Source organism: Phocoena sinus, chromosome 10 (genome assembly GCF_008692025.1).
Source record: "Phocoena sinus isolate mPhoSin1 chromosome 10, mPhoSin1.pri, whole genome shotgun sequence".
In the NCBI taxonomy this organism is placed as follows: domain Eukaryota; kingdom Metazoa; phylum Chordata; class Mammalia; order Artiodactyla; family Phocoenidae; genus Phocoena; species Phocoena sinus.
The window spans coordinates 102,617,663-102,643,580 of NC_045772.1; the positions used below are offsets into that span (position 1 = coordinate 102,617,663).

Here is a 25,918-nt window from a genome sequence, read left to right on the forward strand (position 1 = left end):
GGAGAAGGGGCCCAACAGATGATAAATTAATGAACCAATTATTCCAGGAAGTCCAAAGAGTTGCTAGTAAGAAAAACAATGCAGAGCCAGGGATGAGGCAGAGAGTAATGAGACAGAGAGCAGCAGTTGGGGGGTATGTTTTGGGGGTGCTTTCACATTGGTAAGCATGGAGCCACACATGCTCCCCAGAGACTGTCCCTTCAGTCAATAACAGTACCAGCTAACACTCAGGGTGTTCACTGCTGCTTATTAAGTGCCGGCAGGATTCTAAATGCTCACAGCCACACCAAGCACATAGGACTGTCATGCTATTGTACAGATGGAGAGACTGAGGCCCAGGGAGGTTAAATAACATATACAAGGTCACACACCCTAGTAAATGATGTAGAAGTCTAGTTCCAGAGTTCATGCTCCTTACCACTACACATTTTGGGGAGTGTGTGTGTGTGTGTGTGTGTGTGTGTGTGTGAGAGAGAGAGAGAGAGAGAGAGAGAGAGAGAGAGAGAGCGCGAGGCGGTGTTGTTTCACTTGGGGACCTTACTGAGGACTACAGCCCGGGAGACAGCCTCTCTGACAGCTCTGAGGAGCTGCTCCAAAGAGCAGAGGGAAGAGCCAGGGTATATATGAACTTTTTTGCTGGGAGAAACATGTAGTCAAGCATAAAAGGAGGAGTTATCGATTTTACTGCTTTTCTGTGTATGGGAAGATGCAAGAATCTGGGGTCATTGAAATTCTTCCCGAGATATGCATCTTAACTGTCTAGGGGCCGGCACATCCAAAGCACAGAATGGTTGTTTTTCTCCGTCCTGAATTCCTCTCAGGCTGCACTGTCAGTGGGCAACTGCAGTGGCTAATGGCTTGATCCTTGTAGAACTGGAATGGCAGGCAAGATTTTTTTCTTTACAGTGACATGGAACCCGGGAAAATGTCATTCCTTCTTTCTTTCCTCCCCCTCTGGACTTCTTTCTCAGGTAAGATTATTCAGGCAACCCCTGAAACCTGGGCATGGAGAAGCGGGGCTTGAAGATTGCAAAGACCAGGTATGAACCAGGAAAACAGAGACTCACTCCCACGTTTTGGGTTTTAATCTAATTTGGCTCCACTCTTCACCAGCTAAGAGATCTCAGGCAAGCAACCTAACGTCACTGAGCCTCATGTTTCCCAGCCTGTTAAGTGAGCATCATATATGTAACCTCCCAAGATTGTTGTAAGGATTAAAGGAGACTGTCATGTCATGACAGTGTACTGATAAGGCATACTCCGGATAAATTAGCTGCCTTTCCACCTTTCCCACACCTTAATATAAGTAAGGCTTTCAGCCAAATCCCTTGCCCTCCTTTACTGTCCTACCAGGGAACAATCTATACTCCACCCTGGCTCTTCCTGCCTGGTGCATATGCCCAAGCACCTGGGCCTCATAAAAGCCTGCAGAAGCAGCTTGGAAACAAGCACGAGAGGGGAGCAACTGCACCATGGTCCAGACGGCTCCTGGGGTGCAAATGAATGTTGCATGCAGAGAGGCTGGCCAGCCAGGCACTGCCAGACCTGACTGATAGCCAGGACAGCGCTTGGAAGCCCGTAGAGGCTGGGGTTAGTACCATCTGCGGCTCTGAGGCTGCATCTGTGTAGGGCATGGAGAGGGCAAGGCAGGTAAAAGTGACAGGCAGCTACTTCCACCAAAGGTGGAAGATCAGACTGCCTGTATACAGAAAAGCAAAATTCTGAATTCCTTGAGAAGGAATTCTGTTGCAAAATTCCTTTACTGTGAAGAATTAAATTTAAAGCCAAGAAGTACAGATACACACAATTATATTTTGGAGGTCAATCCACATTTTCATACAGCAACTTTGCTTGAAGCAAGGATATTTTTAAGCTGATGAACCCTTCTCTGAGGTCACTGGTCATGGACATAGAGAATGTTTCATTAGCAACATGTGAAAGGGTCCTAAATGTTATTACCAAATGGAGTCAACTCAACCAATACAGCAGGGAGCAGAGGGGAAGATGCTTAACCACTGCCAAGAGATGTAAGTCATTTCTGTTTGAGTGGACTTGATCATAGTGATCCAAAGGTCTTCTAAAATAAAAGATTAAAACACAAGCAAAAACTGTATCTCACTGAGCATATCCAGCAAGAAGTCCCATTAGGCCTTTCCCACAATAGATCAGTTTCCAAATACAGCACATGACAAAGAGATACTGAAGGAAGGAGGAGTGGGAGGGCTGGCAGGCACCAGCACAAGGCTACCACAGAGTTCCCAGGTCCCTGTAGGCACAGTGTCAGGGTCCTAGAGTTAGAAAGGAACCTCAGAGGTAACATGGTCCAATCTAATTCCCAAAGCATCGGTTAAGCGCCTCCCTGCTCACGACTGCTCCCACTGTTAGAGCACCTGGGAAACGGTACTCCAGCAGCCCAGAGCACTGGCACCTCCAAGGCAAGCAGCACAAGCCACAGATGGCAGTGGTGCTGGGCCAAAGGGCAGCCTTCAGGAAGGAGAGGTGGCCCCAGCCTTTCCTACAGCCAAGGTGCTGGGCTGCTCCTCAGAGAGCAGCTGCAAACAGATCCGCTGTTTGCAAATATACAAACATTCCTGAAACAATAGCCACGGGGATAAATTCTAGAAATTCTCAATCTTATGTGTACGAAATTAACAAAACCAAATGGACAAAAAAATATTTTGCCCGTTAGTATAAATTTTCTTACCACTCCATGTTCAGGGCTCCCCTGGCCAGTGGAGCCACTAATCACAACACATTATGGTTTTCTCCATCTGTGCTTTCCCCACTTGCAGGCGGACAGCGTCTTATTGTCTGGCACGTGCCTTACATATAGCAGCTGCTCAATAAACATGTGCTAAGAGGAAGCCCCAGCATGAAAGTCAAAGCTCTTAGGTTCCAGCCCCTCTGTCCCCGGGCTCCCTGAGGGTGGTCGAGGTCCGAGGAGTCTCTGGGCCCTGCTCAGCCCACTGAGGCACATAGCGTCCAGTGAGTCCTGGGGCGCAGGCACACTGCCATCTCTCCCATTTCTCTCCCTGCCCCATACTGCCTTTTTCTTCCTTGCTTCCTCTTCTTTTTGCTCCCTCAACATGTCACCTTACAGCGAGGTGATCAGACGCACAGGATTTGGAGTCATCCAGCCTCAGCAACTTATTTAAGGTTACGGACCTTAGCCTCTCTGCAATAGTTTCCCTGGTGTGAAGCCGGAGACAGACGTGGTGCGTGCACATAAGGCTCTGGGCTGTGTCTGGCCCACCGTAGCACTCGGTGATGGCTACTCCTATATAATTACCCAGGGTACCTACTTGTCTAAGGATGCTTAAAAATGCCAAAGGCAGAAGGTTGATTTGTTTTCCCTATGTCTGCAAGTCTGGTTTTGACAAAAGCCTATCTGCTTTGGAAACAAACTGAAACATGACCATGTCACTAGCTAAAATACTTCCTTTTCCTTTTTCACAGGGAAACAAATGACTCTGACCAGTCATGACCAAACTGGGTAAAAGGTTCTGTTCCAAACAGTGGTTAGGATCCAACACTACCTCGTTTAGAAAAGAATAAATAAATTAAATAAAAATTATCCATAAAGTAGTTGAGCTAGGGCAATGATAGGGTTTGTGCGAGCTCTAGGTTTTGGGAATCAGAAACCCAGGCCAGGCAAAAAAGTAGAGGAGGGAAGGGGAAGGGTTTCCTCAGCTTTTCAGACAGCAGACCTGTAATCAACCCTCTTTCCAGATCCCATGGCCCAGCCACTAGGTCCCCGAAGACTACACTGTCCTAAGTGTCCCTTCTGGGAAGCACACCTGTGTTCCCCTCTGAATGCTTCAGAATTACCTCCTCTGACCCTGCCCCCTTTTTAAAGGAATATGCGAGTTAACCTAAACGCATCTCTCCTGTAGCATTTCAAACAGATAACTCAAAAGTGAAGAGAGAGACAATGTGAAACAGTGCAGGGAAGGTTGGAAGAGAAGAAGGGCTGACCCCCATGACAGAGGTAAGTCAGCTACCCTTGACTGGTCCGTGACAGCACAACTCCAGAACCGAATGCCTTAGTCTGAATGACGCCTAAGTCCACCTTTTCTAACGGGACAATCACTGACCTCTCTGTGTGCAGGAAACAGGGGCCATCGCAGCACCGACCCGCTCGGACGGCCAGGAGGACTGAGTGCGGTCACCATGCACCCACTAAGAACAGGCCCGGCACACAGCTAACGATGTGGACGCGGGACTGCAGACGCCACCATCGGGATGCTACTCTCCCCACTTCTCTTCCTCTGCTACTCACAGACCCAGCGCTGGCAATCACAAGGCAGCCTGGTCGTGGGGGTGGGTGCTGTGAGGAAAGCAGCCAGGAAGGTAGCCGGGACTTTTGTAAGCCGGCTTTTTGTAGGCCGGGGACAACCTGCATGGAGGTTTGTTGGTATAATCCGGGGGGCGGCCAGGGCTGGAGGAAGTATTGCCTGCCCTTGGTCTTCCCTCTGGGCTGCTCTGCCCCTCTCTCTCCCAAGCTCCAGCACAGACACAGGGACTCAGGCCTCCTCCATACTTTGCTTAAATCAGCAAGTAGGAGACGCAGGGCAGGAGACAGGGCAAAGCTGGGACCAACCAAAGTTTCACTCCGCCTTTCACGTAGTTATTTGCTTTAACAGTAAGGAAAAAATCAATAAAAGCTACTAGTTAACCACTTGACGGAGTACTGTTCCTCTCCTTCCAGAGTTAACCAGACTGGACCCTTCACTAGGTCACTAGGTCAACGGTTAAACAGGCCTGTGTAGACCCGCCTAACGCAGAAAGACCACTCTCCCGGTGTTCATCCACACACCCATACGAGCATGTCCGTCCTCCGGCACAGACACTGTGGAGGCACCGCTCCCGCCAGGGACCTGACCCCTTAGCAGAAGCTTCTGCCCTTTGTCTTCCACCTTTCACCAGGGTACAAACCAACAGTCCTACTTCTTCTCCCTTCTTTAATCTGATTGTCACCACTTTCTTTTTTTTTTTTTTTAACTTGTGGCAATTTTCTCTTCTGTGTGAAACTTGACACTGACAAAAAGTCAATGAACTGCAGGGTTTAGGGGGATAGTTTTCCTATCCTCCCTCCCCACTTTCTTGATAACAATGACCATACACCTCAAGACAGCTAAAGCCCACACCAAGAAAACAGCAAGTCATGTGCAGCTGAGCCCCAGGGGGCAGGGATGTTGTTCTGTCCCCTGGTGCGTATCACGCACCTCAGAGCCCACCTCAGAGCCCGATGCCTCCACCACCACACCCCATTCCACAGGTTCAGAGCTGAATTCTGAAAAGTGGAACCAAAGGTGACAGAAAGGGTGGCTGGAGGAAGGGGAAGTCCACAGAGAGTTTAGGTGAATTTCCCAACAATATCCCCACCATTCCCACAATGTACCGCATTATTTGTGGAAGTTAAAGACCAAAGAAGAATCAGATTTTCAACTCTGCCATCTAAAGCAGAAACTGAGAGCCTTATTTACTGCACAGATTCTAGCCCAAGTGCCATGCCTCCAGGTTTACAATTTCAACCTGCCGCTTAAGTTAAAAAGCCTGTGTACTAAAGGTGTCCCCTGGGTTAGAATATCACAAATTTCCTCCCTCCACAAACCATTTCAATTCTCTCTATCCCTATTCTCCCCATCTGGCCTCATTAAATATTTCACACTCTCCAAGTAAAGATCGTTTTCAGCTCTATTTTTCCTAAACTAATGATCTGTCTAAAGAATGCTTCTGGTCTAAGAAAAGCCCAGAATCTTTTCTACTATTCTACTTCAATGAAAAATAAAGCCCCCAGGGACCTCCCTGGTAGCACAGTGGTTAAGAGTCCGCCTGCCAATGCAGGGGACAGGGTTCGAGCCCTTGGTCCGGGAAGATCCCACATGCCGCAGAGCAACTAAGCCCGTGCACCACAACTACTGAGCCTGCGCTCTAGAGCCCGTGACTCACAACTGCTGAGCCCACATGCCACAACTACTGAAGTCCTCGCGCCTAGAGCCCGTGCTCCGCAACAAGAGAAGCCACCGCAATGAGAAGCCCATGCACCGCCACGAAGAGTAGTCCCCGCTCAACGCAACGAGAGAAAGCCCGTGCAGCAACAAAGACCCAACGCAGTCAAAAATAAATAAATAAATTTATTTAAAACAAAAAAAGAAAGAAAGAAAACTAAAGCCCCTGTAAAACCACAGCCCATCAGATCCAGAGAAGCAGCAGCAACAGGTGTCAGAGACTCTGCCGTCTGCTCCCCAGTCTCCACTAAAGCATGCAGGTTAGGAGCACACACTTCAGAATCAGCCCAGCTTTGAGTGCCAGCCCTGCTTTCTGTCACTGCCTTGACCTGGGTCTCACCAAACCCTAGTTCATGTAAAACCAGGGAAAATAAACGTCCCACCTTGTACACTGTCGTGGGGAAGAAATGAGGTGATGGCATAGGCTCCCACACATAAGCACCCAACAAATGCTAACTATTCTTAGCTATCTAGTAATCTAAAAAGCACAATGGTCTGGTGTCTTTAAGCTTTCCAGGTTCCAAAAAAAGAGGGTTTTTTTCCCCTACAAACGAATCAGTGAAATGCCACATGGAAGCAACCTAAGTGTCCATCGACAGATGAATGGATAAAGAAAATGTGGCACACATATACAATGGAATATGACTCAGCCATAAAAAGAAATGAAATTGAGTTATTTGTAGTGAGGTGGGTGGACCTAGAGTCTGTCCTACAGAGTGAAGTAAGTCAGAAAGAGAAAAACAAATACCATATGCTAACACATATATATGGAATCTAAAAAAAAAAAAAAAAAGGTTCTGAAGAATCTAGGGGCAGGACAGGAACAAAGAACACCGGGAGGGGGAAGGGTAAGCTAGGATGAAGTGAGAGAGTGGCATGGACTTATATACACTACCAAACATAAAACAGATAGCTAGTGGGAAGCAGTCGCATAGCACAGGGAGATCAGCTCCGTGCTTTGTGACCACCTAGAGGGGTGGGATAGGGAGGGTGGGAGGGAGACGCAAGAGGGAGGGGATATGGGGATATACGTATACGTATAGCTGATTCATTTTGTTATAAAGCAGAAACTAACACACCACTGTAAAGCAATTATACTCCAATAAAGATGTTAAAAAAAAAAAAGAAAGAAATTCCATAAGAAGGAAAACTCAGTTGAAGCCCAATTCAGGCACAACTCACTACTTAGAACAAATCACATCACCTCCATTTCTTCATCTATAAGGTAGGAAAAACACACTGCACTAAACTTGATGACCTCAGAGACAAAAACAAATCCATGATCACAGGCGATGAAAAAGCTTTCACTTCTTCAAAGAAAAGCAATAAATAAATCCAGAGTACGATTATTATTAAAATGTGACTCCCAATATTATGGGACATACATAAACCATGGTGCTACTTACTCTTTCAAGAACATTGGGTTTGACAGCCTTTTAATCTGGTCGCACGGAGCCTGGTACAAGCAGGAGGGGGTACATGTAAACCCCAGTTCAGAGGCAGAGCCCACAAATCTAGGACTGTGCCCTGCCTGCTGGTCAGGTGTCACTCACTCTGGGCCATTTCTTACATCCGATGCCAGGAGAAATCAGGAAGAGTTTATGGTTGTGCCCGGACAGGCTAAACCAACGACAACCAAAATCCTTACCCACAGGACTTCTCAACAGACCCAAGAAAGGGTCCACTCTGACCATTTATTCACCTGTGTGAGCAGCGTAAGACCTCTTCCACGGTGTACACCATCCCTTCTGAAAAAATGCACACGTGAGCTGGAAGGAAGAGCTCAATTTTTTCTTGTTTGATATTTACTTCTAGATCTGGAGGTTTGAGTTTCATTTTTAATGTACCATAAAAATTTTGGTGTGAGAGCTAGGGGTTGGGATGGGAAGAGTGGGGAGGTTGGGGGACTAGTCCTAACTTAAGAAGCGAGTACGCAAACAAGACTGCATCTGATTTCATCATCCATGGGTCTCCCAAAACCAGACAGGAAAGAAATAAATCATTCGTGGTTATTAAACATCTACTGTGTGTCAGGCATTGCACTAAATACTTGGTATACATTACTCCAAAGCCCATTTTCTTCCCAACACCTAGAACACCAGAAAACAGCAGTCACCTGGACCATCCCAGGTGGGGAAAAAACCCTCACAACCAAGCAGTCAAGTTCCAGACATTTCAAAGGTTAGTGCTGTGAACACAAAAAGGAGGCTTAGCTAGGAACCATGTCCAAGTTCCTAAAGATTCTTTGCAAGAGGAACATCTAAACCCTGTCTTTCCTATAATTCTCAAATTAACTCATGGTATTTAACATACTATCCAAAAAGTTTAAAAAATTTTTAAACCTGGAGTACAAGAAGCATTCACTGTAGGGCCACAACAGCCTGAGTCAAGTTTCTGACCAAGTCCGTTTGAAGATCAAATAAGAAATTTATACTAGCCTCTTTTTTATCCCTTAGGATAAAAGGCCGCACCAAGTGGCACGCGGGATCTAGCTCCCCGAGCAGGGACCGCACCCCCGGCATTGGGAGCGCGGAGTCTTACCCACGGGACCGCCAGGGAGGTCCCTGTGCTATCCTCTTGAGCGACCCTTACAGATGTGCTTACAGGACAACCACCGAAACACGGAACTGGCATGCGTGGCCAGGTGGTGACGCACACAGCCCTCCTGCTGGCCCCGCAACTGAAGGGCACGGTCCTGCTCACTACAACACCCGCCTCATCCGCACCCTGGGGTGCGATCCAAACGACGGTCTCCCCGGCAAACTGTCACACGGGTGGGACTTGCAAAGTTTACACGCCATCTCTCCATCCACAACCCAGAAGATGAGAAGGTGGTAAGCCTTGAAGAAACACTGCTCCCAAGACACCTCCACCTCTCGGCACTAAGCCTTGATGTCGGCCGTAACTGCTGCCTGCGGTGAAGAGCCGCCACCTTAGACCTCACACGCGGAGTGTAGGGCTGGAGACGCTTTCCCTGAACTGAGTGTGAAGGGGAATCGGGAGACGAGGGCGGTCCGTGCGCCTTAGGGGACGGGGTGCACACGGGGGACGGGGGGACACGGGGGGACACAGGCGGACAGGGGCACACGGGAGACGGGGGAACACGAGGGGATGGGGACACGGGGGAATGGGGTCACGGGGGGATGGGAGACACAGGGGATGGGGGGCATGGGGGACAAGGGGAACAGGGGCACATAGGGGACGGGGGGACACGGGGGGACAGGGGCACAGGGGGGATGGAGGAACACGGGGGGGATGGGGAGATGGGGAACACGGGTGGATGGGGGACACGGGGGGATGGGGGGCACGGAGAGACGAGGGGACGAGGAGAAGGGGAATGGGGGACATGGGAGGACCTGGAGGAAAGGAGGGACAAGGGGGACACAGGATGGGGGACACGTGGGGACCTGAGGGGACGGGGGCCACGGGAAAAACGAGTGGTCAAGGCCCCGCCGCGCCCGCGCTCCCCGGCGCGGCTTCTCAGCGGCGCGTCCGCTCGCGGACTCGCGGGCGGCCTGCGGGTCTCCTCGTGCCCGGCCTCGGACAGCGCCCACGGCAAGCGCGCCGAGCCTCCCGCCCGCCTCCCGCCGCCCTGGACCCGGGCCCGCCGTCTGCTCCGGGGCCGCGGCGGCCAGAGGGAGGCGCCCGGCCCGCACGGGTCCCGGCCCGGTCCAGAGCCCGTCTCACCTCCGCCGCATGCCTCAGTGCGCCGGCGTCCTGGCAGCAGCCCGCAGTCCCGCACCTCGGCCCCTCGGCCCTACGGCCGCGGCGTCCGGCGCCCCAGCCCCGCGGCGACCCCGCTACAGCCAGTGGCTCACCCCACGGCCGCTCCTCAGCGCTCGCCGTCCCGCGCGGGCTGCACCGCGGCGGCTGCTGAGGTAGCAGCGCTGCCGCCGGGCGGGGCGGGCACATGTGAGGGCGGGGCTGCAGCCCCCGGGGCGCGACCACCGGACCCCGGCCTCGGGGCGCCAACATCACCGCGCCTCCGGAACCCGCTCTGCCTCCTATCTCCCGGGACGTCGTCGCTGCCCGTAGGCTCAGACTTTGCCAGAAGCTCATAGTTCTATGCAGAAGGTAAGGAAAGGAGCCGCCGCCACACCCTTCCTCCTCTCCACCCCTTCCCCGCGGGTCCAGTGGTACATTCCTCAAAGCCCGCCCCGAGGGTCCAGGGAGAAGCTGATTGGTTGATAACCTTAGAAGGGGGCGAGGAACCGCGCGAAATGGCCAATGGAAAAGGACGGTGGGCACATCAAAGCAGGCCAGATGGGGAGGAGAGAGGGTGCGATTAAAGGGCACGTATTCGTTGCGCTCAGTAGCCGCCGCACAACACAACTGGAATTTTCTTTCCGATCCCGTCAAGAAGGGAAACAAAGAGACTGGGGATCCTCAAGTTTCGGGATTAGAGAGCGAAAAGAAAATATGGAGAGAACTGAAGCAGATATCTGTGTGTGCCTTTCGGTAGGTTACTCCATCTTGGCCTCAGTTATCTAATCCAATGAGGATATTGGACTAGAATTGATCTCTGATGGTCCTTCTCATACTTTGCGAGCCTATGAGCCTTTGCATGGGATTAGCAATATTTACATATGTGCTTCAAATTGGGGCATCTTCCTAAAGAGCTTTGCTTGAAAATGAGTAGACTTTCTTTCAACCAAAGTTGAAAGTTGACACCAGTTCCTTGATATAGACGGTATTAACCTCACCTTTTGTCAAGACAAAGTCAATATCCTTTCTGGGTCCCCTTCTTAAAGCAGAGCATTCTTCTTCTATGTGGAGAACCACATTGTCCCCGATAATTTATACTCTTCCAAGAGTCACCTCCTCCTCTTCTCTCTTCCTCCATGTAATCAGACAAAGCTTCAATTAATAATTCATTCGCCTGTTGAACTGTCCAGAATCCCTGGCTTCAGCAACAAGTCTTGCTGGTCAGGCGTCATCAGAGTTGCCAAAGTGCTGGTCACTACCTCAGGTCTGCAGCAGCCATTCAACTCTGCAAGGCCCGTGAGGCTCTCAGTCTCACTGCCTGTCAAATTCAAGACTTCAACATGTCCTGTAAGGGTCCCACCTGCTCTGTTTTAGAGCTTTACACCGGCAGCAGGCCTACATTTTGGTGCCAAGCCTAAGGCCAACTCCACCTTCCTTTTTCAGAACTTTTCAAACTCCCATCAGCTGCTCACCCTGCACCCACTCAACCCTCTTCCAAATTGTATCAGGTGTTTGGGGCACCCTTAGTAGCTCCGCTCCCCAGCCAGACAACTCATCTTCCAACTATTATGCAAAGAGTTCTAGAAAGTCCAGTTCCTCCATGAAGCCTTCCCAGACGGATGAACAGAAACTGCTGGCTTATAGAGTTCCCACTTCTACTTTGTGCTCCCCAAACCCTGATTTTCCGCCCTACTATGCAATTCTTATTGCCATATATGCCTCCCTCCTTCACGGACAGGAGCAACAGCGGCAGCTGCTTACATTCATTAAATGCTTACCATGTGCTGGGTACTGTTTGGAAGTGCTTTCATTTCAGCCTCAGGCAGGCGTGGAGAGCTGACTTGCCCAAGTGCACGAAGTGGGGGTCTAACTCCAGTGCCTACCTTCACAGTCCCCACGATGCAACGCTATCTCCTATTTCTTCAGAACCAACTGCGTTCTGTACAAAAGATAATGTGATACACCTACATCGTGTTCTACATTGATCTCTATACCTATATCATTTCAGCCTCAAAACAATCACATCAGGACGGTTAGGAGGAGTTCGTTACAGCCGAAGCTGCGTGTAGGCTGATGCATTTGGCTGCTGTAACAACACTGGTGAACAAGGCCTCTGGTTTTCCAAGTTGAGGATATTCCCCCTGCAACACCTGCTCCCTGAGTGAACACAGCCTTTTTATATGTAACAAGTAGAGAGCCATTATAAGCAAAAAGGGAACAAATACAAAATAGCAAACTGTGGGACCAGGAGCCTGGTACAGCCAGTGCTCACAGTGGGCAAAGCCAGCCAAGAAGCTCGGACGGTGAGAAGCACCGTGCCTTTCACGTCACTGGTTTATTGGTTGTACTTCGTCAATGAGATCACATCTTTGACACATCTGGCAAATTCAATAGCAGAGGGCAACAAAAACTGCCCCCAACTGATTCTGCCTGGAGACAGAATCAGCCCCACGCCCATGAGGAAGGGGCTTCTACATACAGGGTTGCTGCCCCCAATTCGGGGAACTTTCTAATTTGCCATTTAGTGAAACACCCTGCTCCACTGACAGTCGTGATGCGGCCCTAAAACACAAGCTGGGCTAATGATGTCATTCGTTTCAAGCTGCTGAAATGCCCCCCAGGGGTGGACATGCCAGCCAAATGGCCTGGGAGCCAGTGAACTTTTAATATTGACCGAGAAGACTGAGCACGGCCATCCTGAAGCCAAGTATTTCCAAGTCGCTCTCTCTGCCTGGCCCAGTCCTAGTCCATCCAGTTAATTTTCACTCCCATAGCTCTCCTGTCTTTCCTCATCCCAGAGAGCACAAGCATTTCTTGGGCACCTACTGAGAGCAAACAACTGTCAGGTTGTGTGAGGTTGTCCTGATGGATCGCCCATGAAGCCTGTACCTAACTGGCGGGATGAGTGTGGAAAACATCAGACCCCCTTGGTACGGAGTGGATCGGATCAGCTCCTCAGAGGCGTGTGCCAGGATTCCATCCGCAGCTAAACATGCAAGCTCATGTCGGAATGCCCCTGCCCTAGAGCAGGACGAGCACAGGACTGAGTTCTGGGAGAGGGCGTGCATGCTCGGGAGGAAGGTGGAGGGACAGAGGATACCCAGAAATAACTGGACATGAACCAAACAGTAGGGAGGAGGATGCCAGTCCATAATCTGGCCATTGGAAGCACTGTGGTATGGTCTTCCTTTTAAGAAAAAGAAAATTTCTGATTTCCAAAGTAAAGCATGCACATCATTTAGAATTTTTTAATAGAGAAAAGTACAAAAATAAATAAAATAAAATTTAGCCATTCCTCTTACTGGCATATCACTGTTACAATTTTGTTTTGATTTTTTGTTTTTTTTTGTTTTTTTTTTTTTTTTGTGGTACGCGGGCCTCTCACTTCTGTGGCCTCTCCCATCGCGGAGCACAGGCTCCGGACGCGCAGGCTCAGCGGCCATGGCTCACGGGCCCAGCTGCTCTGCGGCATGTGGGGTCTTCCTGGACCGGGGCACGAACCCGTGTCCCCTGCATCGGCAGGAGGACTCTCAACCACTGCGCCACCAGGGAAGCCCCGGTTGTTTTTTTTTAATAATTTTTTTAATTTAAATTTATTTATTTATTTATTTTTGGCTGCACTGGGTCTTCATTGCTGCACGCAGGCTTTTCTCTAGTTGCGGTGTGCGGGGGCTACTCTTGGTTGCGGTGCGCAGACTTCTCATTGCGGTGGCTTCTCTTGTTGCAGAGCACAGGCTCTAGGGCGCGCAGGCTCAGTAGTTATGGTTCGCGGGCTCTAGAGCGCAGGCTCAGTAGTTGTGGCATGCAGGCTCAGTAGTTGTGGCGCACGGGCTTACTTGCTCTGCTCGTGTGGATCTTCCCAGACCAGGGCTCAAACCCGTGTCCCCTGTATTAGCAGGCAGATTCTTAACCACTGCGCCACCACGGAAGTCCCTTATAATTTTGATATTTGCTTTTTCCTATACTTTTTTGTGTGTACATGTGTATGTATCTTCTTTTTTTGTATGTATCTTTTTTTTTTTTTTTTTTTGGCAGTGCATTTACCCCACCAGGGATCTAACCCGTTCACTCTGCAGTCTTAACCACTGGACCGCCAGGGAAGTCCCCTTGTATGTATCTTTTTTAAAAACAAAATTTATCAGGGACTTCCCTGGCGGTCCAGTGGTTAAGACTGCAGGGGTCACAGGTTCGATCCTTGGCTGGGGAACTAGATCCTGTGTGCTGCAACTAAGACCCAGGACAGCCAAATAAATAAATAAAAATTGATCAGGGGCTTCCCTGGTGGCAGAGTGGTCAAGAATCCACCTGCCAGTTCAGGGGACACGGGTTCAAGCCCTGGTCCGGGAAGATCCCACATGCCACGGAGCAACTAAGCTCGTGTGCCACAACTACTGAGCCTGCGCTCTAGAGCCCGCAAGCCACAACTACTGAGCCTGCGTGCTACAACTACTGAAGCCCGCGCGCCTCGAGCCCATGCTCCGCAACAAGAGAAGCCACCGCAATGAGAAGCCCGCGCACCGCAACAAAGAGTATCCCCCGCTCGCCACAACTAGAGAAAGCCTGCGCACAGCAACAAAGACCCAATGCAGCCAAAAAAAAAAAAAAAAAAAAATTGATCGAACTGCTTTGCAATCTACTTTTCTCCTTAACAAGACCAGGAATTTTCCCATGCCACGTAGATTATTCTAAAACATGATTTTAAATGGCTGCATCCTACGGTTATACCTTAACTTACTTAACCAAGATTCTGTTTTTACTCATTAAGATTATTTCCAATTCTTCATTATTATATGTAACTTCAAGGATTATCCATATATGTAAATGTTTATATATTTTTATGATTATTTCCTAATAATTCTAGAAATAGAATTGCTTGGTCAAAATGCACATACATTTTTTAAAAGTCTCACATATATTGCCAAATGGCCTTTCAGGAAGTTTACACCAGCTACGTTCCCACCAGCAATGTGTGATGTGGCTATTTCTCTGAACCCTCACCAACCCTCGACATTTCTTTTGTAATCCTTGCCATTTGACAGATGAAAAACAATATCTTGTTGTTTTATCATAGTGTATTTTTAATCCATCAAGGTAATAAATATGTATCTTTCCTTCCAAGTCCCCTGGAACTTAACAGCAAAATGAGTGTTTCCTTTTTCCCCATTCAACCACTCCTCTCCCAAATCCCTGAGAACTGATATAGAAATCAGAGTAAAATCTGCTCAAATGACTAGACAAACCCAAGGGCCATGTCACCTGAACCAGTAAAAGAAGGTAGTGGAACAGATGGCTCAAAACAGCACATACACCATAAATTACAACTGTGAAATGGGTAACAAATCCTTACACAGAAACTTTTTTAGCTATAAAAGGAGATCAGTCCTCTGAGTTATATTTAGCACTGCCTAATACGAAAATCTCATTTCTTCAACAACACCCAGTTCTGTGACGGAGCATCCTCCATACTGAGTGGCTAATCCACCCAATATTATTCTCAACTCCTGCCTAACTTCTTGTCCCTTGACTTTGTCTTTGTTTAGTGGTTGCCTCCACAGGATCTCCTCCTCTCTGGCCATCAGTAGCCTAATTTACCATTGAAGAATTTACCCCTCCCCCATTCCCAGTGTGGTTTGGTCAGGATTGAGCACAATCCCACTCTGGACTTGATGTGGGTTGCAGATAGCTCTGGAAGCTGCTGGCAGCCATTTTGGGCCATGAGGTAGAGCCTGCATCAGAAGGAGTGGAGTTGAGAAACAGAGAGAGAGCTAGGTCTGGTCAAATCTGTAAGCCCTGAATCAAGCCTCACAGGAAGCCAGTGTGTGAAACGATACATTCCCTCTTTTTTTTTCTTTTCTTTTCTTTTTTTTTTAAACTTAAACCAGCTTTGGTCAGCTTTCTGTCACAAGCAAAGAATGCTGAATGAAATACTGCCTGTGGATGGATTCCATGGTCCAATAGGAACTCAGTCCATTCAATCAAAGCATTCTAAACATCACACCCATTACTGCCACTAGTTCAGTTTATCATGACCCCAGGGGTGTTCAGATCCAAGGTAAGGCCAAGCTACGTGGAGACTGAAGGCCCCAGGATGCCTGGATGGGCTCAGAAGCCCACCCCATCCACCCGTAGCATGAGAGAGTCAAGAGGGAGGAACAGGGTGGTGTGGTACAATTGGATTCCTGGGCTACATCCGTTGTCGTGGGGACCTACTGAAGACACAAAGGTCCGAAAAGCTCGATGTCCTGCCCCTCTTCTATACTGTGGGCTGATGTGAAAGCAACCCAGTCTTCTGCAGTGGAGCTAAGAGGATCGTGGACTGGGATGTCTCAGATCTGGAAGACATCCTGGGTTCTGGGGTTTATCTTTAGGCTAACAGGTAAAAAAATCAGAAATCTTCCAACTAAATCTTTCTAACTAATTCCTTGATTGGGTTGCAAGTTTCACCCTGCCAGGAGAAAGGAAATTTAAATGCAACTTGACAAAATTGCAAAGCTACTTCTGCATCAATTTTTCATAATACAATGACAAAACATTGAGAGGTGTCTCCCCTGACTCACTGGTATGTACGTTCTGTAGTAGCCAGACAAGCAAGCAAAATCAAGCTGGGAGTCGATGGAAGATACCTCTAGTCACCAAAGCCACTGCAAAATAAAAGCTAGAATCACCACATCGTAATCATGACCAAAAGAGAGCTTCCTGGAGCCCTGTTGTAACGCGCAGGAAGACACTTCCCTAAGCGAAGCCACACCAAGTGCTGGAAAGCCTCTAGGAAACAGAAAATTTTGTGAACAGGGTTTTTCTGAACTTATATCTTCATATACAGCCACAACTAAGAAAAATTTAACAAAATAAATAAATAAATAGATATACGTATTCATGTATAGGCGTAATGTGTATAGAAATATATATATATTTCTCTGAACACAGGCCTTGGGGCTCCACCTACCCTCAGACAGGACTGAAGGCTACCCGGCTGCAGAACTAAAACAAACTCGCCTAGTGACTGGCCCCTTCCCCAGTGAGGAGGGAAAGAAGCTCTCTGTCCTTCCAGTCTGTCTTTCCTCTGGGGCTCAAACACATGCTCTTAAAAATAAAAAACATCAGCTTCAATAGTGCATGAGGCAAGGTCAAGCTCGGCCCAGCTGGGTTATATTTGAATATGACTTGTTTCACACAGCTCTGTTTTCAATTGTGAAAGAGAAAAGAATGAAAAGAAAGGAGTGGAGGGAGAGAGGAGACAGCACATGATACTGTACGTGTAGGAATCTGATAATAACAGACAGTGCTCTGATAAAGCCTCGGAATGGAGCTGACAAACCCGAGACCACTGGCACACAAGTCAGTGTTTTCAGGTTTAAGAGGAAAACACATCCAAGTGGATCTGTCTTTATGGGAAAGGAAAAGATGTCAAATCTGCCTTTGCCTGGGGCCTAGTAAGGGCACATGCAGGATCCCAAATCCCCTTTGCTCCTATTTGAGATCATGGAACTTCTGTTTGATTTCGGCCTCTGATTCCTTCTCATTCAATCATCATGAGTGTCTGCGACGGACAAGGTACTTGTCTGGGCACTGAGAGCATCCCAAGATCAACAGGACATGGGGTCTGCCCTCAAGGAGCTGACAGTGGGACAGGGAAAGTGAGACCTGCATAGAAAAGGGTTTTTGCCAGGTGGAAATTGCTATCTCATGAGAGTGAGAAGGCTCCCATTCAAGAGGTCAGAGAGGGCTTCCCTGGTGGCGCAGTGGTTGAGAATCCGCCTGCCAACGCAGGGGACACAGGTTCGAGCCCTGGTCCGGGAAGATCCCACATGCCGTGGAGCCACTAAGCCCGTGCGCCACAACTACTGAGCCTGCGCTCTAGAGCCCGCGAGCCACAACTCCTGAGCCCGTGCGCCACAACTACTGAGCCCGTGCGCCACAACTACTGAGCCCATGTGCCACAACTACTGAAGCCCATGTGCCTAGAGCCTGTGCTCTGCAACAAGAGAAGCCACCGCAATGAGAAGCCCACGCACCGCAACAAAGAGTAGCCCGTGCTCGCTGCAACTAGAGAAAGCCCGCACGCAGCAACGAAGACCCAGCGTAGCCAAAAATCAATCAATCAATAAATTCATTTTAAAAAAAGAGGTCAGGGAAAGTTTTGTGGAGAAGGGGCTATTTGAGTGGGCCCTCAAAAGAGAGAGAGAGAGAGGTGTTCCAGGAGTTGAGCCTCTCTAACTCGACCCGTTCCCACATGCAGAGAACAAGCAGAGGTCCTCCTGAAGGACCACCTCCCTGCCCCAGGCAGAGGTAGGTTGAAGGGTTAGAAGTAAAGGGAATTTGAAAGGGTAAATATGAACATGCTGCCATCTCAGTGAAGAGAGGGATTGGGTGGGGGGGGCTTTTAGATTATCTTAGTTTTGCTCATTTGTGCTCTTTCATTTCAGGAAAGAATGGACTGTGGAACCTACTTTTGTAATGAAAAAATATGTACAATTTTAACACAATAGCCCAACCCACCACCACCAGCCTCTCCCCACCGCCCCACCCCACGGCAAAAAAAAAGGAAAAGAGAAAGGGAATGAGAAGAGCATCCATGTCTCCTCTCTATATACGGTCTCCTGCTTGGAAATCCAGCCTAGACACATCACCATGGCGCACCCTCAGACCCTAGTCACAGCAAAATCACAGAGGTGAAACCTATAAATAGTCTAGGCCCCTTGGGCCAGATGCCCCTAACCTTATCTAGAAGATAACTCCTGACCATGAAAATGAAAGCCCTGAGGCGACAGCGGGCACAGGGACAGCTGACTCCCCTCCCCTGCCTGCCTGTCGGGGGCCTCGAGCTGGCAGGGCCAGGCCGGGGCAGAGCCGCCCTAGGGGGTTGACGCCTCAGCCTGCCAGCCTGCAGGGGTGGGGTTGGGGTGGGGGTGGGTGGGGGTGGGTGGCAGGCCCACCTCCTGCAGGGGCACCTCAGGGTTCACCGAAGGGCATTGTTCAAATGCCACCTCCCGGTGTGCCACAGCCTGACACATGGGGAGAGCGCTAGGCCCCGCGGTTTGGGGTCCACAGCTGCTGGCCTGAGGACTGCCACCAGCAAGAGCTCACGGGCTATTCCTTTGTGCCAGGTCCAGGGCTGGGGCACTTGACGCGCTAGCTCCGGGGGGACGGGGGCGTCTGGGGCTCTTGCCAGCCCGGCGTGCAGGCACTCTCGTGGGGTAACAGTACCCACAAGTTCTTTTGTGGGCGGGCATGTCACGAGGCACCCTGAGCCGGCCAGGCTGACTTCTCTCCCTGGGACTTGAGTGTTAAGCAGAAAGGCACAAGAACTGAAAATAACAGGAGCTGATTCATCCCGTCGCAAATACCCTAAAGAAGGAAACTGGTATCTATCTCTCTGCTCTCTCGACCCCCTTAGCTGCCCTGGGTCTTATCCTTCCCGAGACCTGGCTGTTCACTTTTCTTTCCGTTGTGTGAGTCAATTCATATTCTTCCAGTAAATGTCCTCCATCCTTCCCCAAAGTTAGCCCTAGAGTCTACTTGCAATGTTGGCAACCAAAAACCCCCAAAAGGTATAAGTTCTAACCATCTTAATAACCTCATTTTGTCATTATTATCCCTATTTTAATATAAGGTAATTGAGCTTCAGAGAAGTTAAAAAAAACTTGCCCGAGGACACATAGCCAACGAGAGCCACACGAGCCCAAATCCCCACTTCCCTGGTTTCTGCAGAAAAACCCTGATCACATTAGTGTCTCTGAATTGCAGGAACCCTCTCCAGATGAGAAAAATGGAGAAAATGACACTCACTTCACAAAGCTGTTGAGAGTTTGATACTGGGCTTCTGAGTTGACCCAACGACGAGGTTTTCTCTCTGTGTCTCTCACACACTTTTGTTTATAGGGGTTTCCCCCATAACTCTGTCCCCTCCTGTGTCCTGGTGTGCTGTTCCTGGAAGGCCTATCAGAAAACGCAGACAACCTCAGGGAAGGGGCGTAAGGGGCACATAAATATGCATAAAATATAAACCTTCCACTGAATATGCCTTTGGGAGGAAGAGAACAAGAGTTTTCATTCCTCTTGAGGACGATGAAAACACAGAGACACTAAATGTTTATCTCGAGGTTACACAGAAAACCCAAAGGTAAGAGGGCCCCAGGAGTTATATGCCCGGCCAGTTGGTCTGAAAATTCCAGAGACAGGTGTTCCAAGTTGCTGGTTTTGAACCCGCCCCTCACTTCCCCTCTTTCCCTACCCTCTTTCCCAACTCAAATAAATCATGTAAACAACCACAATAGGCAAATTTCTAACAAGGTTTCCCCAGACCCCTGTCCATTACACCCCTTATCTCTCCCTTCAGAGCTGTGACCTACTTAAAATATTCTTATAATTCTTTGAATGGCGGGAAAGTTCCCAAAGACGTGCTCCCCTATGATGGAAAAAATTAAAGTTCCCTTATATATACAGTTAAAGAGAAAGTGTTACTTCCACTAAGATTTCTGATGCTTCTTTAGAGATAAATTCAAGTTTTCCCAGGATTGAGATTGTGAATAGTATAACGAAAAGATCAGTGGGTCAACAGATATTCACAAACTACCTGCCTTAAGCAAGGAATTTACCAAAGTTGACACTGGCTTACAAGGAGAGTGAAAAAATCCACACAGCATGAAGTTATTCAACATAATTTTGACTCGTGATTTTTCTGGTTTTTAGGGCCAAGAAAACGACAATCTACATTGTAATGTGATAATTTCTGGGATTGCTTTTCTTCTCCTGTACATTCATTTCTTCCAGTCTGACAGGTTTTATATACAACAGCAAATCAATTTTTAAAACAATAACCCATCATTTTAGCGACTTGAACATGGGAATTTATCTTCCACAGGCACACAGATTAGTTAAAGTTACAAACATGGTGTGCTTGCTATTTTGTATTCTATTGTACATTTTATCATAAGTCTTTCCTTGTTTCCCTCTACATGTCTCTGGATATAAGCTTCCGTTAGAATGCAAAATACTCCATTATATTGATGTACCACAAAATTTTTAAACTGTTCCTCTAATGTTGGACATTTCAGATATTTCTATTTTTTTCTATTACAAGTAACACAGTAGAGGATATCTTTCATGTATTTAGAATTTTAAAAATCTTTATTAAATAGCTTCACCGGGGAAAATTCCTGGGTATAGTACTTTTATGGCTTTTCCTATTATGTTGCATTTCCCCCAAATTTTACCAATTTACAATGCAACCCACAATAAAAAATGCAACTTTACTGCACCCTCAGCAGCATCAGGTGTTATTTTTTTAATTGTTACTCCCATTAGCAAGAGGTAAACAGTGTCACAGTGTTGCTGTATGTATACTTTTGATTACTGTCAATGAGGAACATTATCTATGTATTTTTTTCTTATTTCCTTATCTGAGTAAATTTCTTGTTTTTTCTTTCTAAAATGCTGATCATGACCCACAAAATTGATTTCATGACCCACTGGTGAGTCATAATCCACTGTCTGAAAACATGTAAAATAGGGTTTTATTTTCCACTGCACTCTCTCTAGTATCCCCCAAATGAACTGATATACATAGAATGAGCCAGATCCACTGGACATTTCCCCCCAGTGGCCTGTGATGTAAACTGCCCTTTTTCAGGGACTAGATATTGCTGGTCATGGGTGGGCGGGCGGCAATAAGAACTAAGACATGGTTTCACTGTTTCCGGCCTGCCATCCAGGGGGCTGGCCGCCTTCTCAGGCTTGACCTGGCCTGGCCTGCCCATGAGGTATAGCAGCTCTGAGATGCCGTGTTGGGAAAGGGCGCTTGGGCCTGAGGTAGCAGAAGCAAGGAGCCGTCCTTCCCAGGGAACCAGCTGAAAGCAGCTCCAGTTCAGCTGAGAGGCGAGAGCAGCGGGTGAAGTGTGCCCACAGCCTGGCTTTGCCAAGCGGACACGGAGAAACCTGAAGGAGGCCCAGTCTAGGTAAGTGAAGGCATTGTCTCAGGAGGTCAGGTCACTCCAGGAAGAGACAAAATGTGTTGACGACGCAGGCACGGGGAAGGGGCTCCTCCAGGTCAGGTCAGCACCTGGGGGTGCTGCTGAGGGTGATTCCAGACAGCAGCGTGGGAGAGCCTCGGTTACCCTGGGGACATCGCCCAGCCAGGTGGCCCTGGCACATGAGTTTTGTGTCCCATGTCGGATGGTTGTATGACCTTTAAATAGCGTCTTAATTCTCTTGCCTATTGACGAGGTGAATGACCAAGCCTTGCCAAGGGTCTCAGAAGAGACAGTACTTTTATGCCTACCCATCAAGGAGGCCACAACCAATCGCTATTCAGCCAAAGTTATAATTATGATTTTTTTTTAATTTTCTTTTTTTGGCCACACGGCATGGCATGTGGGATCTAGTTCCCTGACCAGGGATGGAACCCGGGCCCTGTGCATTGGGAGCGCAGAGTCTTAACCACTGGACCACCAGGGAAGTTCCAATTCAGCCAGAATTAAAGCAAGCGCCTTAGGAGGCGCTGACTGGGGACGTTCTGACCCCAGGTTGGTACGTGACACTTTCTAGTGTGTTTAAATTTCTAGCACAGATTCTTGCCTCCCGCTGCATATTCGTGAGGTAACCTTAGAAGGCAGGTGTTGGAAGAACCTGTCCCAACAGGTGTGCCCCCTGTCGTCAGTAGTAGCTGCAGAGAGGAGCTGACCCTGGCCCCTGGATCTTCAGGAAACCCCTCAAACTTAGGAGGAGTTCAAGGCATGCTGAAGGGTTTCAGGCCTGCAAAGGAGATAACATTTCTAATTCTTAGGTGTTCTTAGGTTGCTTCTCCCTTCTTCAGGGTGACCACCGCATTCCTAACCCTTCTTCTTTCTAAGTGTCCATTCTCCTCGAAGCGGGTGGGAGATTTGCACGTGACTCTGCTAACTACTAACGTGAAGTCCGTCACTACAGGAGGACACAGCTCTCACCCTACAGACTTGCACAAGCATGCATCTCCTCTCCCCCTTTCCCTGGGGAAAGGTTCTAGACATTCCTGACAGATATACACCCTGCCCTACCATTGGAGAGAATAAGCGATTACCAAATTCACCCGGAAGAACGTCATCCTGATTGATTAGAATGGGGGGTTGCAAATTTAGCTCATTAGAATCACAGAGGAGCTTAATCCCAATGCTTAGGCTGTATCTCAGACCTATTAAGCCAGAATCTCTGGAGATGGGGCCCAGACTTCAGTATTTGATTTTAACTTATTTATTAATTGAAGTATAACTGACCTACAACACTGTTAGCTCCCGGTGCACCACATAGGGATTTGATATTTCTGTACATGACAAAATGATCACAGCTAGGCACCAGTACTTTTTAAGCTCCCCGGGGGTTCCAACACGCAAGCAGGGTTGAGAACCCCTGAATAGTACTGCAGGGGCCCAGGGGTTCAGCGTTGTATTTATCTTTCGTTTCACAAGATTTCACCCTTCACTTGAGAGGAATCTTTATAACAGTGAAACCTCTAAATAGTTGATCACAGTAACAGACCAACAAGAAAGACTTTTTCTTGGGAGTGGGGGAGGAAATGGGGAGGGATGGGCAGACAAGGAGAGGACTTATATACATAGAGTATTTTACCATGGAATCATAATCATCGGATTCTAAACAAAGCCAGTCCGCTGAAAGGCATTCGGCCCTTGCCTCGCTTCAGGAAGGGCTGAACTTCACACCCTTTGTCAGAGCTCTCCAAGAGAAGCACCTGCGCGGCGGCCCCCGCGGCCTCTGGTGCGGTCACACGCGCCACGTCCATCTCTGGCCTCGGGCTGCGCCGCGGCCTCCGCTGGAGGGAAGGAGACTCCCCGGGGGAACGGTCGCCTCGCTGCGGAGGTGATGGAGGCACGCGCTTCCTTGGGCTCGCCAGCAAGGACGCGGCTTGGCCCAGGACAGCTGGCGGCCGCCGTTTGCCCCGGGGAAGGTACTTCTCTGATTGCGGGATAGGAACATAAAGCGAACTGGATGGAAGCGGCTGGGAATCTGGAGCCGCGGCCTCTCGGATAGGTTTGGGGTGCACCCGCACGGTGGGGCGTTGTCTGAAATGGAGGCACCGAGACGGCGCCGCTGCGGTTAGGAGAGCGGCGCGTTTAAAAGGAGACGAAATCATAATTCCAAGGACCCAAATATGTCCGAAAGGAAAAGCCTTCGCGGCCACATGCAATTTAACGGTGTGATTTTTAAAAGGCATCAATCCAGACACCGCATGACCTTGTGGTTCGGAGATCTGCTCCCCGAGGAGGACTGGGTGGTACTCACGGGCGGGCCCTCCTGGCAGGCGGTCCTCGGCGCACGTGCAGGTGCAGGTACTCCGGCCGCTCCCGAGCTGAGCACAGCCGCGCCGACCCCGAGGCCCCTTCCACCCGCCCGGCTCCCGAGCCGGAGGTGCGCGTCCGGCAGCGGGCGGAGAAGGCCGGGTCCTGCCGCAGCCTCCTCCGCGCTCGGCTCCGCGGTCGCTATGGAAACCAGGCGCGGCCCCAGAGGTGACACAGCGACGCGCCCCGGGCCCTCCCGGCATCTGCGCGGCCCAGCGAGCTCTGGGATGTGGGCTTCCCGGGCGGCACCGTCAGAATGTCCTCTCCGGCCTCAACCAGACCCTCCCCTCCTCCCCTCCCCCTCCTCCCGGCCTCTTCCCTCGCCCCCTCCAGGCCCACCTCCGTCCGCAAGTCAGGGTGGAAATGCCGGCCCTTCCCGGGCCCCTTCCAGGCGGGGACTTCGGGTGCTGAGCTGCCAGAGGCCTGCGCCTCTGCTGGGGTCGGGACCCCTCCCCTCACTCCTCACGAGCCCTGGATTGCCCAGGAAAGCAACCTGCCAAGCCCTAAGGAGGTCAGACGGAAGGCCGGATAGATCGGAATAAATTCCTATAAGCATTTGCTTATTATAATCGGAGCAGAAAGAAGCCTTAGCGATGATTTCGTCTTCAAGCATCATTGGCTTCAGTACGACACCCATCAAGCTGTGTGGTCGACAGCAGACCGGCTCCAGCCAGCACCCTCAGGGGAGGGCTGACGACTCTCAGAGAAGCGGTGCCTGCTTGTCTCTGCTGGTGTCTCCTTAATCCCGCCGTCCCCTTGAGTCGCGTCCCTCTCCTTTCCGTAGCCATTAATGCGAGGGGCAAAGCTCCAGGATCACGGTGTGGCTCAGAGGTGGTCCCGCTTGTCACCCGCAGTCCCTCCTTCATCTCACCACTCTGCATCCATGTCTGTTCTACCTAAATCTGCAGGTGTTTTGCTCCAATTCCAAAATAAGGGAAGGAAACACATTTTTTGGAACTCTGACAATATGCCTAGCATATTTATGGGTTATTTCATTTAATCCTGTGTCAACCTGTGAGATTTTACATCACTGTCTTATAAAGTAAGAACATAAAAACACAAAGAAGTTACTTACCTATGCAAGGCTACACAGCTAGATAAACGGTAAAGCTGGAACTCCCACCTAGCTCTATTTGACACCATAGCTGAAGACACAAGGCTGTCTGGGGTTGGCCCAGGTGGATATGAGGGAAAACTTCCTAGGATGTCCAGAATCACTAAAAATTTCTCCCACCTCTCATTTACTGATTTTATTTCCAATGTATTTTTTTAAAGAAATAAAGTGTCTATTTTAGAAGCCTTGAAATATATAGAAACATAAAGGAATAAAAATCATCTGTAATCCTACCACTCAAAATCATGATTAATATTCCTATTTCCTTCTAGTCTTTTTTCTATCTTTAAACTAAGTTAAAACTGCCATAGATTGTATATTTGTGTCCCCCCAAATCCATATTTTGGAATCTAATCCCTGGCTGATGGGATTTGAAGATGGGGGCCTTTGGCAGGTTATTAGATCATAAGGGCTGGGTCTTCATGAATGGGATTAGTGCCATGAATGGTAAAGGAGACACCGAGAGCTCCCTTGCCCCTTCTGCCATGTGAGGACACAGTGAGAAGGTGGATGTCTATGAATCCTCACCAGACACTGGATCTGCTGGTGTCTTGATCTTGGACTTCCCAGCCTTCAAAACTGTGAGAAATAAATTTCTGTTGTTTGTAAGTCACCCAGTCTGTGATGTTCTGTTATAGCAGCCTGAATGGACTAAAACAAAGAATATATGTATAACTGTATCCTACTTTTCATTTAAAATAGCCTTGTGTAAATTTCCCCCCTCCGTTAAGTTTCTTTAAAAACACTACTTTTAATGC

At 49.0% G+C, this 25,918-nt stretch overlaps 1 protein-coding gene across 10 annotated transcripts in view; it reads right to left on the minus strand.

Annotated features, from left to right (window-relative positions):
• The window catches only part of MICAL3 (microtubule associated monooxygenase, calponin and LIM domain containing 3), a 193,820-nt gene extending 169,742 nt beyond the window's left edge, over positions 1–24,078 (minus strand). For 7 of the 10 annotated variants that reach the window (XM_032644834.1, XM_032644833.1, XM_032644832.1 and 4 more), the window contains exon 1: positions 9,699–9,886. The gene's annotated coding sequence lies outside the window, so the exon portion shown is untranslated. Of the gene's footprint in view, positions 1–9,698; positions 10,010–23,990 lie in introns of those variants that run through there. The other 3 variants (XM_032644838.1, XM_032644837.1, XM_032644836.1) reach the window with 3 other exon arrangements.
• Between the last annotated feature and the right edge of the window lie 1,840 nt (positions 24,079–25,918).